Raw genomic sequence first — 16,049 nt, forward strand, 5'->3', positions numbered from 1 at the left:
TGCTATCACGTTAAATTCATTAGCAATTTAAATGCAGAAGCTCAGTCGCTGCTTTAAAACAAAGCAAACCTCAAATGGAGTGACGATAGTCACGTTTTATTCAAGCTGAGAGTTGACGCTGCGAGGCATGGGAGTTGTATGGGAGGGAGCAGCTGGTAATCGGGTGTGCCAACATATTGGTGCTGCCAACATTTACAGGAAACGTGGAGAGGTATGGGAGCAGCGACAACGTGGGAGGAGCAGCGCAGCGTGGGAGGTATGGAACTGCTGCAAGAATGCTTCTTACTCTTGATGAGAAGAATCCACGAAGGATTTTGAGGGTGAGGCCTTGTTGCGTCGGATGAATAGGTATGGGCAGCATTTATGGGCCAGATATATGTGCAGAGGCCGAGCCGAGCAGCGTTGCAGCCATGGTCCACGTTAACTTCTATTGCAACTATGGCAAGACTTCTATCGTGTGAGATATACAATGAAGAAATCAGGTATGGAGACGCTGGCGTGTGAGATATATAATGAAGAAATCAGGTATGGAGATGCTGGCTCGGAGCAGGTCGCAAGCTGAGGAAGAGTCTTGGGACCTGTGCAGGTATTCGATGGGTATACCAAGCGTTACACCAGATTATCACACAGAGGGAAGAGGGCAGAGAGCATAGGACTAAAGAATATGGTAGACTGCAGGACAAATTTCTGAAAAATGGCAGAAGGGAGTTACAATGGCATATTGTAATGCCAAAAATGGAGCTGGCTCTGATACCATGTTAGTCCAGGAGGTAACTCCTCAAATGAGATCATGTTTATTCATTTAGGCTGATCAGAGTTATATACATGAGGGAGTGACTCTTGAGTTCCATCTCCCGATGACTCTCCATTTTCTCTTATTATTTATTTACGCTATTTACAATTGTTCACCCAATCCGTATGATTAGGTGTCAACAAGTTCAAGTGGTTTTTCTCTTTACATATATAGCCACAAAAGTTAGCTCATGTAGATTAGAGCCATCTTACCTTGAAATTTTTTGATGTTTTTGCTAGTTGATAATAGTTTAACTAATTTACCATGCATGAAATGTAAAAAGTGCTTCTAAATTCCCATACAAATAATAATAATCTAAATAAAATATCATATTAATATATAATTTTTTAATTAAAATTTAATAAAAAGAGCCATAATAATATATTATTAAAAAGATATCACACCACCAAAAAAATAAACGTTATTCATATTAAATTTTTTAATTATATTTGTTAACTAGTTTAAATCAAATTTTAAAATACTAATAATAACTCACCCACCGAAGTTCCCGTGATCTTTTGATTTCTCTTCTCTCCACTGTCCACACTTCTGGAGGTAGAAATAGTTAATATAAAAATATTGATCGAACTTCAAATTAGTTATACGAATGGATTTAAAAATAAATTTGTAAAGTGTAGATTATTTTATTTGTAAATTTGTGTGAGGTTTAGTTTATTAAACTTTAAATTCAAATTTTACAGAAAGACTGAGGATAGAGAGTTCATTCTCGATAATAATGGTTTCAATAAACAATTTTAAAGGAATTTGATAGGGAGCATATAGGTGGTTTCATTTTTCAATTTTTTTGGAGAGAATTTTTTTATTTTAACTCATGTTTTTTAATATTATTAATTTTTGAAAAAATAATAATTTAGTAATTGTTTTACATTTTAGAGTTTTTCGTTTGAATTTTGTTGATTTTTATTATTATTAATTTTTGAAAAAATAATAATTTAGTAATTGTTTTAAATTTTAGAGGTTTTTTTTTCAACTTTGTTGATTTTTATGGTTTAAAATAAGTTTTTAAATGTATAAATAAATTTAATGTTTTTAAAAAAATTATGGAAAATTCAGAACTCAAACAAATAGTTATTGCAAAACCTACAGATATAAATTTAATGCTTTTAAAAAAATTATGGAAAATTCAGAACTCAAACAAATCATTATTGCAAAACCTATAGATATACTCTAAAAGAATTAAAAAAATAAATAAATTATAACATTGACAAAAATATTTGAAGACCAAATCCTATCAAATTAATTGAACTCAATTTTTTGAGATATAAAATATGCTTGAAAAAAACTCAAAAAAAAAAAATTAGAACTTTTAAAATTGACAAAAATCTCCGAAAACCAAATTTTAAAAAATCACTAAACTTAATTTTTAGATATAAAGCTTGAATTTTAGATATAATTTCCACAAAATTTAAAACAAGGAAAATCAAAACAAAAAATAATCCAGAAAAAACAAAAATGTTCGTGTGCTAAAATTTGAATTATTGTTTATCATAATGTATAGGAATTTTATTGTGTTTTAGGTAGGCAAAGGCTCAAAATTAAAGTTAGCTATTGTTATTATAATACTATCAGGAAATTGTATTGCACATTCTCTCTCTCTCTCTCTCTCACACACACACACACACACACACACACACTATATATATATATATATATATATATATATATATTGCACATTCTCTTTCTCTCTCTCTCACACACACACACTATATATATACATATATAGTTTGAGTGAGGTTAATGGTTAAGAGTATGTCTTTCCTCCTAAGAGGTCACACGGTCAAAACCAGAGAGGTTAGAGTATGTGTGAATTGGTAATTTGTTAGAGTAATCTAATCAAGGTTCAAGATTAAACTTAAATATTTAAGGTCACAACTAGCAAGTGAGACACCAAATTGTGTATGAGACCCCCTTGTTTGTGGGACAAGAGACCCATACACCAAATTGTGTGTGAGATCCCCTCTTTGTGGGACAAGAGACCAAAATATACATGAGACCCCTTTGTTTGTGAGACAAGAGACCCACTTCCTTCTTACCTTTTAAGAGAAAACACATATTCTTATTCTTAACCATTAAACCTACTTAAAAAAATTTATAACTTAGTAAAAGCCTAAACACCCATCAAACTTTTTAAATTCATTATCAAAAATTCATTACAGTTAATCTCTCTACAGAGCAATTTGGGCAGCAGTGAGAGCAGCGAGCAGCGAACAGTGAGCAGTATGAGCAGTGAACAGTGAGCAGAGCAATTTGGGCAGAGCGAGCAGCAAACAATGAGCAGTGTGAAAGCAGGGAGTTTTTACGCAGCGGAAGTATTGAGCAGCAAGCAAGCAACAACAAATGCATTCAAACATGACAAAGGAACCAGAAATTTCAGAACATGTGGAGACAAATGATTTAGGGCAAGTGAAAATTGCATCATCCGCCAACGCTGGGAAGTGGGTTTGGGTCAATGCCAAACAATATTGGGGCATTTTAAAATGAAGAATAGCTCGTCTAAAATGGGAGCAAACAAGGAAGAAACTCCCTCGCAAAAAGCACCCAAACAAGTCTCCTCCACAAGCACGTGGCAACAAGAAGCCCAAAGGAAAAACCATTGATGATTTTGCCTTATATAGTCCCACAGCCACACCTCTCACCTGGTCATCTGATCTTTATGTGAAAGAATTGTTAAATGCAAAACAAAGGTTGGAGGTTTTAGAAGCTAAAGGGCAGGAAAGAGATCATAAAATTCATATAATAACGGCTGAGAACAAGGCGTTAGCAGAAAGCAATAAAATTTTAGAAGAACAAGTGGCATTGCTACAGGAAGCTCTCCTGATAGGGAAGACAGAATGGCAACGCATGAAGGCGGATGTGCAAAATGTAAAGAAATCTGTAGTGGAAAGTACAGAGGTGGTGAATGTGAAATCATCCCAGGATAAAGGGAAAATGATTGTCCAAATAAACAACCATGAAGAGAACGCAAGAGAAGAAATGAAAGAAGATTCCACCAAAGTTTCCAAAACTTGGGCTCAAGTTATTAGTAATTCTGCTAATAAGGTTGACAACATGCAAAATGGTGAAGGCAAGGAAAGACAAAATAGGGCAGCAAACATAATTATTAAAGGGGTGAAAGACTATGGAAAAAATGAATGTACTCTTGACCTTGCAAGAGACTTCTTGAAAGACAAGTTGCTATGGCAAGGACAAATATACCAAGCATGGAGGGTGGGTAAGTTTAACAGGGAGAGAGCCAGGCCCATAAAAGTCATTATGCCTAGCTCACGTGATAAATATATTATTCTAAGCAAGAAGCATCTCTTGAGGGGTTCTCGTTTTTTCCTAGAAGAAGATTTAACTGTAAAACAACAGGAGGAAAGAAGAGAGGAAATTTTAAAGGTTAGGGCAGCAAGAGATGAAGGAAAGAGAGCATGGATTTATAAAGGCAAAGCTGTGATAGCGCAATTTGGACATCCTTCCAAAACAGAGCAGCAAGATGGTAATAAAGAAGAGGCAACAAACTCTTCAACAGGAAATCAGAAAGCAAGGTCAGTACGGGAAAACAGGGACAAAGACTCAAATGTGAGTCTTGCACGTCAAAATAAATAGCAATCAAGTCATACCCAGGTTTCCTTGAGATTAGTTTGTTGGAACTGCAGAGGTTACCCATGGAGACGAGGACCTGGGTTAGGGCCTATTGCGGAAAATAGAGACATAATTTGCCTCATAGAAACACATGAGCATGAAGGGTGCAAGACACCTTTGTTTGAAGGATATTGGAAGATGGCAGTGTGGAACAAGACAGTAGGGAATGGCAAAGGGCACGGGGGTATCATGGTTTTAGTAAGGGAGAAAGAAGGCCGTCTCATTCAGTTAGAAAAAGAAGACTCAAATAAGCAATTCATTTGGTTCAAAATATCAGAAAATGGAAACCATATCAGAATTGCAGCATGCTATTTTGCGCCACAGGTCTCAAAAATCTACAAAGGTAGAGGGCTTGACCACAAAGATCCATTTGCAGCTTTAAAAGCGGATATTGCAACATATTCTCAGCTAGGTGAAGTCCTTATAGTGGGTGATTTCAATGCTAGGACTGCAAGTGAGCAAGCTAGCATTCTTTGTTGTAAAGATGATTGTGACCCTATTTGGCTTACAGAAGAAAGCAATCATCAGTGGGAAAGAATTTCAGAGGACAAGGGCTGCAATCTCTTTGGTGAACAATTGCTTACTCTATGTGGGGCCTTTGATTTAGTCATTTGTAATGGCTTGACTAGATGGGCAAAGTCCGGTAATTTCACTTGCAATACTTACAATGGAGCAAGTGTGGTAGATTATGTAATTTTCTCGCATGGTTTGTGTGAGAAAATGGACGAAGTTCTGGTTGGAGATCAGTTGTGGGATTTGAAATCAGATCACAAGCCAATTTATTTATGTTTCTCTTGGATTGGAAAGAAACAATTAGAGTCAAAAATTCAGCATGTCCAACAAAATCTCCCACAGGGCAGAATTCTTTTGACCCCAGAAAATTGTAATACCTTCAAAATGACGTTAGAGAGGCTCTTTGAGAAGGAGAAAATTACAACTCACAGCCTTCATAGTCATGAATTAACACATTTAATTCAATGCGCACTTGCAAAGTGCAAAAGAACAAAAATTAAGAAGTCTGAAACAAATTGCTTTCCGGTTAATGCTTGGTTTGACGAGGAATGCAAAAAGGCAAGGAGAATCTGGAAAGAGTCAAACAAGGACAACATAAAGCTCAAATCTTACAAGCATCTATTAAGCAAGAAAAAGGCTGATTTCATGGTTTCAAGGAGGGAAGAACTAATCTTCCTTGGGAAAAATAATCCCAAATTATTTTGGAAGGAGCTCCAACCGAAAAAGATACAAATTGGAAATAATATTACAGCTTCTAAATGGTTTGACTATGCAAGACAACTCTATGAGCAGGTTCCCAAGGTTGACCCTCCCCCCTTGGTCAACACGGATACTAAACTCTTCACGGTACAAGAGGTAGAGATGGGTATCAAGAAGTTGGGTGTTGGAAAAGCAAAAGACTTAGCTGAACTCCAAGCAGAATATCTAAAGTGGGGCTCAAAGATCCTTGCACCTCACATTACAAAAATCTTCAACAACATCATACAACAAGGGCTCCCCACAGATTGGACAACTAGTCTGGCAATACCGCTTTTCAAGAGCGGTGACATCAATAATCCCTCCAATTATAGGACCATCATGATAAACCCTTTGTTTGCAAAGCTATTTGGAAGCATGCTAGAAAACAAAATTAGCAAGTGGGCAGAAGAAAGAAATAAGCGTGCTAAAGGGCAAGCAGGTTTTAGACCTAAGCATTCAACAGTTGATCATTGCATAACTTTAAGGCACATCATTGAAAAAGTTTGGGAGAATAAGGAAGAAGTCTTTTGTTGCTTTGTTGATTTCAGAAAAGCGTTTGACTCGGTTCCTAGGGATAAACTTTGGCAAAGAATGGAGGAACTTGGGGTTCCTAAACATTTGAGAGCAGCTGTGCATAGGCTGTATGAAGAGGTGAAAGTCAAAATTAGAACTTCGGCAGGCATTTCTGAAAGTTTTAGAAGCGATATCGGGGTCAAGCAAGGTTGCCCACTGTCTCCTACCCTTTTTGGTTTATATATCGACAAGCTTGAGGAGTGGTTAAATTCGCAAGGGGGTGATGGTATCTATTTGTGCAAGTTTGTTATAAGGCTTCTTTTGTATGCAGATGACCTTATTCTGATTGCTAAATCGACGCTTGGTTTGCAAGAGCACTTACTATCCCTTGAGCATTTTTGTAGAAGTGTGGGGATGCAAGTCAATATCAGCAAAACGAAAGTAGTGGTCTTCTCTAAGAAAAGAAAACATAACCAACATAAGTTCTACTTTGAAGGCAACATTTTGGAAGAAGTTGCGGAATACAAATACCTCGGAGTTGACTTCAACAAAAATCTAAGCTGGAATGGTTGTAGAAAGAAAAGAACTTTGGGGGGTTGGAAAGCATTTTATGCTTTTCAAAATAGGTATAGAGAGGCAGAGTTATGGGACTGGAAGACCACTCAAACTCTTTTTGGGCTTCCAGTGATTCCAGTGATTCTATATGGTTGTGAACTGTGGGCTAGCAATACCTCCGACATGCAGTGGAGACAAATTGAGAAAATTCATAAGCGTTTGATTACAAACAAATTTAAGATTAAAAGTGCAGTGCCTTATGATATTTTGTTAAGTGAAACAGGGGCTGCTCCTATTGAAGCAATTGCTATGGTGCGAGTCATAAGTTATTTAAAAAAAATTGAGCAAATGGAAGAGGGTAGATGGCCTAAGGTTGTCTTTAATGATAGATTGTGCAAGAGCAAAAAAACTTGGATGCAACAAAATAACAAATGGTTTAGTAAATGGGATATTTGCTTGAACGCGTGCCCCATAAACAACAAAGAGATAAAAACTTTTGTTATGGAAAAGTTCCACAAACGTACCTGGGAGAAGGAGCTAGGAAGAAAGAAAAATTACTATATTGAAGTGTTTAATCCCACTCATAATCATCAACCAAAAGCATACATAGAGGCCAATATCTCTTGGAGAGCCAAAATTCTTATTGCTCAGTTAAGGACTAATTCTCATCAACTCCGTTGTGAAACAGGGCGCTGGAAAAGGCCAAAGGAAGTGTGGGAGGAAAGGGTATGCATTTTTTGTTCTTCCGGAAAAGTGGAAACAGAAAAACATTTCATTTTAGAATGTGAGGCCTTCAAAGACAATAGGGAAAGTTATGCAGATACGCTGGCAACTAGCTCTTGGGATAATCTATTTAACGAGGGGTTTGTCGAGAAGACGGGAGCATTTATTGTGAAGCTTCACAAAAAAAGGGCCGAATACATCAAGCAGATGAAAAAGCAATCTGTCCCATAGGCTATCTTTAGCCTCGTGGACCTTAAAATAATTTCTTTCTTTTCTTATTTCTTCTTTCTTTCTTACTTGATAAGAACCTAAGCCCAAGGAACAACCTAAGCCCAAGGAACTTCTTAAACTCAATAAACTAAATAAGATACATGATGTGAACGTTGGAAGTCTTTCGCGTCCTCACACTATGAAACATGGATGATACCATAAAGTAGAAGATGACGGTTGATAAAGTAGAAGATGACGGTTGATAACGATGGTTTGCTTCCCAAGAGCACTTCCTGCCCATCTTCAACCAATTAAAGAGAGATAAAGACAATTAACGGTGGTCACATGAGATACAAACAATATGCGGTGTGATGTGACTTTCACAATGAGAATATATATTTATTATATATATACTCTCTTATTTTTAATATATACACACTTCGATGATGTCTAGAAAGCTTTGAGACACATGCATTTTATGTTTGGACTAATTCCGCTGCTGCTGGCTTCTGGATCAAGTATGGTCAAATTGAGATTCCATCGATAATATCTCCACCCGCCATAGTCGAATGACCGTAAAAGATAAGGAAATTAGGAAGAGTAGGTGCAGGGGAGACGAAGTGTGTGCGAGGGTTTAGATTGGGTTGGTATCATGTTACACGCTGCACGCTCCTTTAAAGATGCAAAGAAAAATAATAATTGAGGCGAACAATGGTGATGCATGAGTGGAATATGAATGCATTGAAAATTTGGGAAGATCCGATATTAAATGCGTGAGGGAGGAATGTAGATAACCATACTTTTGCCTCCATATTTCTTCAACGGAAAAGGAAAGTGAGCCACGACACGCATACCGCCTCAACCATAAAGTTGTGTTCTTCAACGCCTACTTCCCACCTAATAGACCTTTCTTACTCTTGTTCGCTTCTTGCTCTTTATTTCAATGAAATACAGACACACCCATATCAATTCGGACCGGGAAGGGGAAGAAAGCGAATGTTGTTGATCGGTCTGAGGTGTACTGCTGGCTTGCCATTGAATTAGCGGTTTGCTGGTTCTGTTTATTTAGTGCATGGAGGATTAGTGATAGTATTCATCTGTAGGATAGCACCTCACTGCTGGCTTGCCATTGAATTAGCGGTTTGCTGGTTCTGTTTATTCAGTGCATGGAGGATTAGTAATAGTATTCATCTGTGGGATAGCGTCTGGTGTTTTTTTTTATTGAGTTTTCTTGTTCGTTTATGCTCCCGAAATGGCTGGTTTTCTGAAGAAATCGGGTAGTTTTGGAGAAGAATACCCAATGAATCGTGGGGATTCTATGGCTTCTTCGGATTTCCAAGATTTCGTGACCCCACGTGGTAGCGATGCTCGATCCGTGGCCGGTTCCTGGGGTGCCCGCGGACAGGAAAGAAAGTATCCCACTCTGGCGGAGCTTTTCAGAACGAGGGAGGAGGCTGCCGTGGATGAGCAAATGACGGTGGTGGAATTGAGGGAGGGCCCGATGATGCGCTTCACTAGCCCTGCGCCGCCATTTGTGTTGCGGTTCGAGAATTTGAAGTACAGTATTTCTCGGAAGCCGAAGTTAAGATCTTGCTGCGGTGGCGGCAGTCGGAATCGGCTGCAGGCGGCGGATGACATAGAGCATCTGCCCAGGGAGTATGAGAGCAAACCTGTTTTGAGTGATGTGTCCGGGGAGGCCAGAGACGGGGAGCTTTTCGCCGTGCTGGGGCATAGTGGGTCTGGGAAATCGACGCTGATCGACGCGCTGGCGCACAGGATTTCGAAGGAGAGTTTGAAGGGGAGCGTGACGCTGAATGGAGAGCCGCTGGGAGGGCGAGTGCTGAGAAGCATTTCGGCTTATGTTATGCAGGATGATTTGCTTTTCCCTATGTTGACGGTGGAGGAGACGCTCATGTTCTCGGCGGAGTTTCGTCTGCCGAGGTCTCAGACGAGAACGCAGAAGCTAGCGCGAGTGCAGGTTCTGCTTGACCAGCTCGGGCTCCGTGGGGCGGCCAAGACGATCATCGGCGACGAAGGGCACCGTGGGGTGTCCGGCGGAGAGAGGCGGCGGGTGTCCATCGGTATTGATATAATCCACGATCCAATTTTGCTGTTCTTGGACGAACCAACCTCTGGGTTGGATTCCACCAGTGCTTTCATGGTTGTCAAGGTGCTGCAGCGCATTGCCCAGACGGGGAGCATCGTGATTCTTTCCATTCACCAGCCAAGCTACCGGATTCTTGGACTGCTGGACCGGCTCATTTTGCTGGCACACGGGGAGGCGATTTTCAGCGGCTCGCCAAGTCGGCTGAGGCCATTTTTCACGGAATTCGGGCACCCAATACCGGAAAACGAGAACAGCACGGAATTCGCCCTGGATTTAACGCAAGAACTGGATGCCTCTCCGGGGGAATCAAGCCGCTGGTCGAATTCTTTAAAGCCTGGCGAAAGACGGCAAGCTATGGCGAAATTGCAGAAAACGGCACCGGAATTATGAGCCTCAAGGAAGCCATCGGCGCCAGCATAGCCAGAGGAAAACTGGTTTCCGCTAACCATCATGGCGAGAATGACAATCAAGGCGCTATGATCCCTGCCGCCGCCAATTCCGGCGAGGTCGCTAATTTCGCGAATCCGCCGTGGGTCGAAATCGCCGTTCTGATGAAGAGAGCGTTCACCAACATCCGCCGGACGCCGGAGCTTTTCATGATGCGATTGGGGACGGTCATGGTTACTGGATTCCTTCTCGCGACGATATTCTGGAACCTTGATAAAAGCCCCAAAGGAATTCAAGAACGGCTCAGCTTCTTTGCCTTCGCAATGTCGACTACCTTCTATACCTGCGCCGACGCCCTGCCAATTTTCCTGCAGGAGCGCTACATCTTCATGCGGGAAACCGCGTACAACGCCTACAGGAGATCCTCCTACGTCTTAGCCCACACCCTCATCTTTATTCCGCAGCTCACAATCCTGGCCACGGCCTTTGCCGTGACCACATTCTGGGCCGTGGGGCTCGCCGGCGGAGCATCCGGCTTTTTCTTCTTCCTTCTCGCCACCATTGCCTCATTCTGGGCCGCCAATTCCTTCGTCACGTTCCTCTCCGGCGCGGTTTCGAATCTCATGATCGCCTACACGATCGTCGTGGCTCTGCTCGCTTATTTCCTGCTCCTCAGCGGCTTTTTCATCAACAGAGACCGAATCCCGCCCTACTGGATCTGGTTTCACTACATTTCCCTCATCAAGTATCCCTACGAGGCCGTCCTGCAAAACGAGTTCGACAATCCTCACGCCTGCTTCGCCAGAGGAATCCAGGTCTTCGAGAACACGCCCATATCACACCTCAGCCCTCAGCTCCAGCAATCATTTCTCAACCTTCTGAAAACCACCAGCAACATCGACATAACGCCCACCACCTGCGTCACGACGGGAGTCGATATTCTGCAATCACAGGGTGTCACGCAGCTCAGCAAATGGGATTGCCTGTACGTGACACTAGCCTGGGGAGTCCTGTTCCGAATTTTATTCTACATTTCTCTGCTTCTCGGAAGCAAGAACAAACGCCACTGATATCCCAATTTCAGAGTGCGAATTTATTTACACACAGACTTGCCCCTTCCTCTGTGTTAATGATAACCTGTATTTTTTTTTCCGTGTTACTTCTTTCCTAGTATATATTATAGGCACTGAAAGATTCGGCTCTTGGCATACAAGAAGCTAAGAATTTCTAATTCTGTAATTGACCGGAATTGTATGGTGCAGTGGCCCATGGATTAGCTAAGAATTTCCAATTCTGTTCTTATTTAACAGGAATTGTATGGTGCAGTGGCCAATGGCTTGGCTTGTGCATTTCAGTAGAATAAACAGATGATGATTCAGCATGGTTCTGCATATTTAAGGGATCGTCCAATTCCAATGATATTTGTACTTCCGTCCTTTCATGTTTTCTCCCGAATGTGAAGGCATGGAAGCAGCACAAAATCTTCCGATTCCTTCCTGGACTGGGCGTACTGTGTTTCTCGGTTCGAAAGGGTCTTAAATAGGTGAAACGAATAGTTATAAGTAAGCAGTCGCGAGCGTATCAACCCGTGCAAAGTGGCCGGGAATGTGCCCTCCATGTTCTAACTGGAATCTTATTAAGGTCGGATCATGGATGCTTTGTGTTTTGAATCCTTTATTTTACAATACCCACGGGTATTTAGCAGATGTTGTCAAGATTAATTAATAAATTAGAAACGTTTGCAAAATAAAATAAAATAATAGTTTATTATATTAATAAAAATAAATAAATAATAATAGTTCATTATAATAATAACAAGAATATTTGAAAATGACAAATTTCAACCGTTGGTTGAAATATGAGAGAAGTTTGTTGAACGATTTACGGATAACTAAGTTCCTTTCATGTTATAACTGGAATATTATTAAGGTGGGATGCTTTGCGTTTTGAATCTTTTGTTCGAGAGTATCTGAAGGTATTCAGCAGATATGTGTAATTTATTAAGATTAATTAATAAATTAGAAATGGTTATAATTTAAAAAATAAAAGAATTACAGATGTCGCACAACATTATATTTAAAAATAGTAAAATAATATTTATATTTATTGATAAAAATATTAATAATAAAAATAAATAAATAAAATATTTTAATTTTAAATTAAAATTAATATTAAAAATAAAGTAATTAATTAAAAAACTAATTTAATTTTTAGTATAAGGAAGATATGTATTTCTTTGTAAAAATAATATTGTTAATACTATATATAATGTATAATTTATTCTATGTTGGGTTAACCTATAATATTGAAAATAAAAATATATTAATAAGAAATAAATATTTTACTATAAGTTATAAATAACATAATTTTATATTAACCTTATATAGAGAGAAATGAAATAATTTAGATTAAAAATTATTATATTTTCATTTTCTATGTGTGAAATAGCTATGTAATTTATTTCATTCTTAATATGTTTTATTTATTTATTTTTAATTCAAAATATGATAGAAATTTGTAAGTTTTTGAATGTTTAATATGAAATTGACATGTTACATTTTAAAAAGTATTAATAACAAAAAAAATCAATTTATATACAAAGATGTAACATTTTAAAAAATATTAATGACAAAAATATTTCTATTTATTATACAAAGTAAGTGAAAATAAAAAATTTCTTGCCGTTGAAATGTTTTATTAGTGTGTTGTTCAAAACCAGCATAGATCTATCTTAATTCAAGATCTACCAAGATCCTAGACGGATCAAGTCTTTTGAAGTTTGAAGATTTGCTCAAAAAGAGGGTTGTATCTTCGTAAATTTGATCCCTCAGCCCTTGGTAGAGTTAGAGTTAAGATGAATCTATGTTGGTAATAGTAATAAATTAAATAATAACTTATTATAATAATAATAAGAGTATTTTTCAATGTTGCATTAATCGTTATCGGGATAATATCAGCGCGAGGAAAAAATCGTAATTATCGGGAAATAATCGGAAATAATCGTTTGGTACAAAAATATTCATTTTTTTTCAATTTTTTTAATATCTAAACCATCTACAACATAAATTAAATACATTGACACATAAAAATGATAAAAGAACTAATATATAAGATGTTTAATATCATTTCTAGTGCTAAAATCACGCATAACATTGAATCATGTCCTGACTCCTGAGTCCCAACTCAGCCTCAAAATATCAACAAAAAATATGATAATGTATCTCATCATGTCATAATGTCATACAATAAAATGAAGAAAATAACTAAAGTCTAATCCTATTGATTTCCTCTGCCCCTCTTGCGAGAAAATGCCACAGCTTTCCCTTTCCCTCTAGATGTAGAGGCTGGTGCCCGTGCTGGTGGAGATGGCAGTGGAGTCTGATGTGCTCTAGAAGCTGAAGAACTAGAAGTAGGAGTTATAGGAGGTAGACCACGTCCTCTACTGGTGGTAGTGGTAGCCCGGGCAGGTGGTGTCACCTCCTCCTCCTGTTCCCCCTCCTCCTCCTCCTGCTCCTGCTCCTCCTCCCCCTGCACTAACCAATCATCAGCATACTCCATGAGAGGCCTCTCCACCTCAACCCTCCATGCAGCAGTGGTGTCAATCCCATCCAATGAGATGGCCTCCACATCAGGTGTCTTCTCAAGTTGCCTCACCCACAATCGAAGATTGTAGTAGACATAGACCATGTCATTAAGGCGCTGGGACTCCAACCTGTACAAAGACCATGAAATAATAATTAATAATTATAAAAAAAAATATTGTTTAATGAATTCAAAAATTTATTTGGAAATTTGCAATATTTTAAATGTTTAAGTGTTAACTTGTTGCGCTTCTTGTTGTGTATTTTTTCAAATACACTCCAGTTGCGCTCACATCCTGAGGAGCTACATGTTTGGCTGAGGATGCGAATGGCAAGCTTTTGCAGAAGGGGTACCCTGCCACCATACATTTTCCACCATGCATCTACAACAAAATTACAAATAAAATTTTAAATAAACATAAGAAAAAAATGGAATTTGAAGAGACAATGAAATTTGAAACAAAGTTACAAACTAAAAAATACCTGGCATTTTAATCGTCCTATCAGTGACAGCCATGTCAAAGCCAAATGTGCCACCTGCCATCCTATATGTCTCAATTTGTTTAGAGATCTCTATATGTTGTTCTGGAGATCGCACCATCTTCTGGACACAGGATAAGAATCCATCCATGATCTGAGCATCAAAATCAAACCCACATGTGTAAGAAAATGCAGGGTTTAGGAAAAGCCCAGTAGCATGAATGGGACGATGGAGTGTGTTGTTCCATCGCTCATCAATCACTCCCCATAGGAGGAGTTGTCTCTGAAACCCATCATCTCCCTTACCATCATAGTAGGCCCGAATGGCTTCTTTGGCCCTGTCCATGGCCTCATACAAATAACCCATTGCGGGCTTCTCACCATCAACCAACCGAAGAACCTTTACCAAAGGTTCAGTAATGGCACACACCTCTTGCACTCCCGCCCAGAAGTCTTCCTGGTATGAAACTAGTCTGCATACGGCCTCTCCCTCTGGTTTGCAGCTCATTGGCAAAGCACGCCACTCCTCTGAAAGAAACATTCTCTTCACATCCCACATAGAATTCAAGAGGGATTGAAGAGATATGAAACTGGTGGCAAACCGTGTAATGGCGGGGCGCACCAACTCTTTGTTGTTGGTGAATCTTCTCATCAAGCTAAGCACAGATGTATGGTTATATATAAATTTTGTAATGCTTTTGGATGAATCAACAATATCTTTGATAAAGGGAATTTTCCCTATGTCCTCCAACATCAAATAAATACAGTGTGCAGCACAAGGTGTCCAAAATAAACTAGGATACCTGTCCATAAGCATCCTGCTAGCAGCAACATAATTTGCAGCATTGTCCATTATGACTTGGACAACATGTTCTGCACCCACCTCCAAAATAAACACATCTAGAATATCACATAAAGTTCTTGCATCTTTGATTTGTGCAGATGCATCAACAGATTTGATAAACATAGTCCCCTTGGGACAACTAACCAAGAAGTTTATAAGGGTTCTCCCCTTTTGGTCAGTCCAACCATGTGACATAACAATGCATCCTGTTTGTGCCCATGATGCCCTAAAATCCTCCAATCTTTGGGTGCAGTCACCCTTTTCATTTTGAAGAATCCGACCTCTGAAATCATGATAAGAAGGGATTTTGTACCCTGGGCCAACACTGGCAATAGCATCAACAGCAGGTTGGAAAAATGGATTATTCCTTACAATGTTGAAAGGAATATCACTCTAGAGGAGAAATTTTGCCAGCAACTTGTCAGCTTGTTCTTTCTCAGTTCTTTTTATCATTGAAGTGATAGATGGCTGTGAACCAGGTGTGGTTCGAGGAACAAAAAATGATGTGGCAGCTATCGAATTGGTTGATGTTGCAGTAGAACCAGTGCCACTTGCTTCAGCTAACCTTTTTAGTTGCCTTTTGATTTCTTCTTTGGCCTCTCTAGTTTGCTCTAAATTTTCCAATGCTCTCATGGCTCTTTGGATGAGTTCAGGATTTGTATTTGTACAAGGCCCCATGTCTTTTCCAGGGATTTGTGCAAGGTGAAAATTCAACCTGTACACCCCCCTGGACATAGGGTGGCCACACAACTTGCAACTCAAGTTTAGTCTATCATTCGGAGCATCAGGTTCACCATATTCCCAGAAAGGATCCAATTTCCTTGGCATGTTTGTTTTTGAACTTTGAAGTTGCAAACTTGAAGTCTTGAATGGTGTTTTGGTGCAGTTGTGAACCTATGGGAAAATAAGGATTACAATTTAGTATTTACAAAATTACAAGTTACAAATTTACAATTTAGT

The 16,049-nt window shown here is 39.0% G+C and overlaps 1 pseudogene; it reads left to right on the top strand.

The window, feature by feature from the left end:
• The first annotated feature begins 8,515 nt into the window (after window positions 1-8,515).
• LOC149179571 (ABC transporter G family member 20 pseudogene) lies at window positions 8,516-11,826 on the top strand (annotated as a pseudogene).
• Window positions 11,827-16,049: the final 4,223 nt, after the last annotated feature.

Source organism: Pinus tabuliformis, chromosome 3_2, assembly GCF_031772625.1.
Source record: "Pinus tabuliformis cultivar Carrire ecotype Pingquan chromosome 3_2, CPIR1, whole genome shotgun sequence".
Lineage (NCBI taxonomy): Eukaryota > Viridiplantae > Streptophyta > Pinopsida > Pinales > Pinaceae > Pinus > Pinus tabuliformis.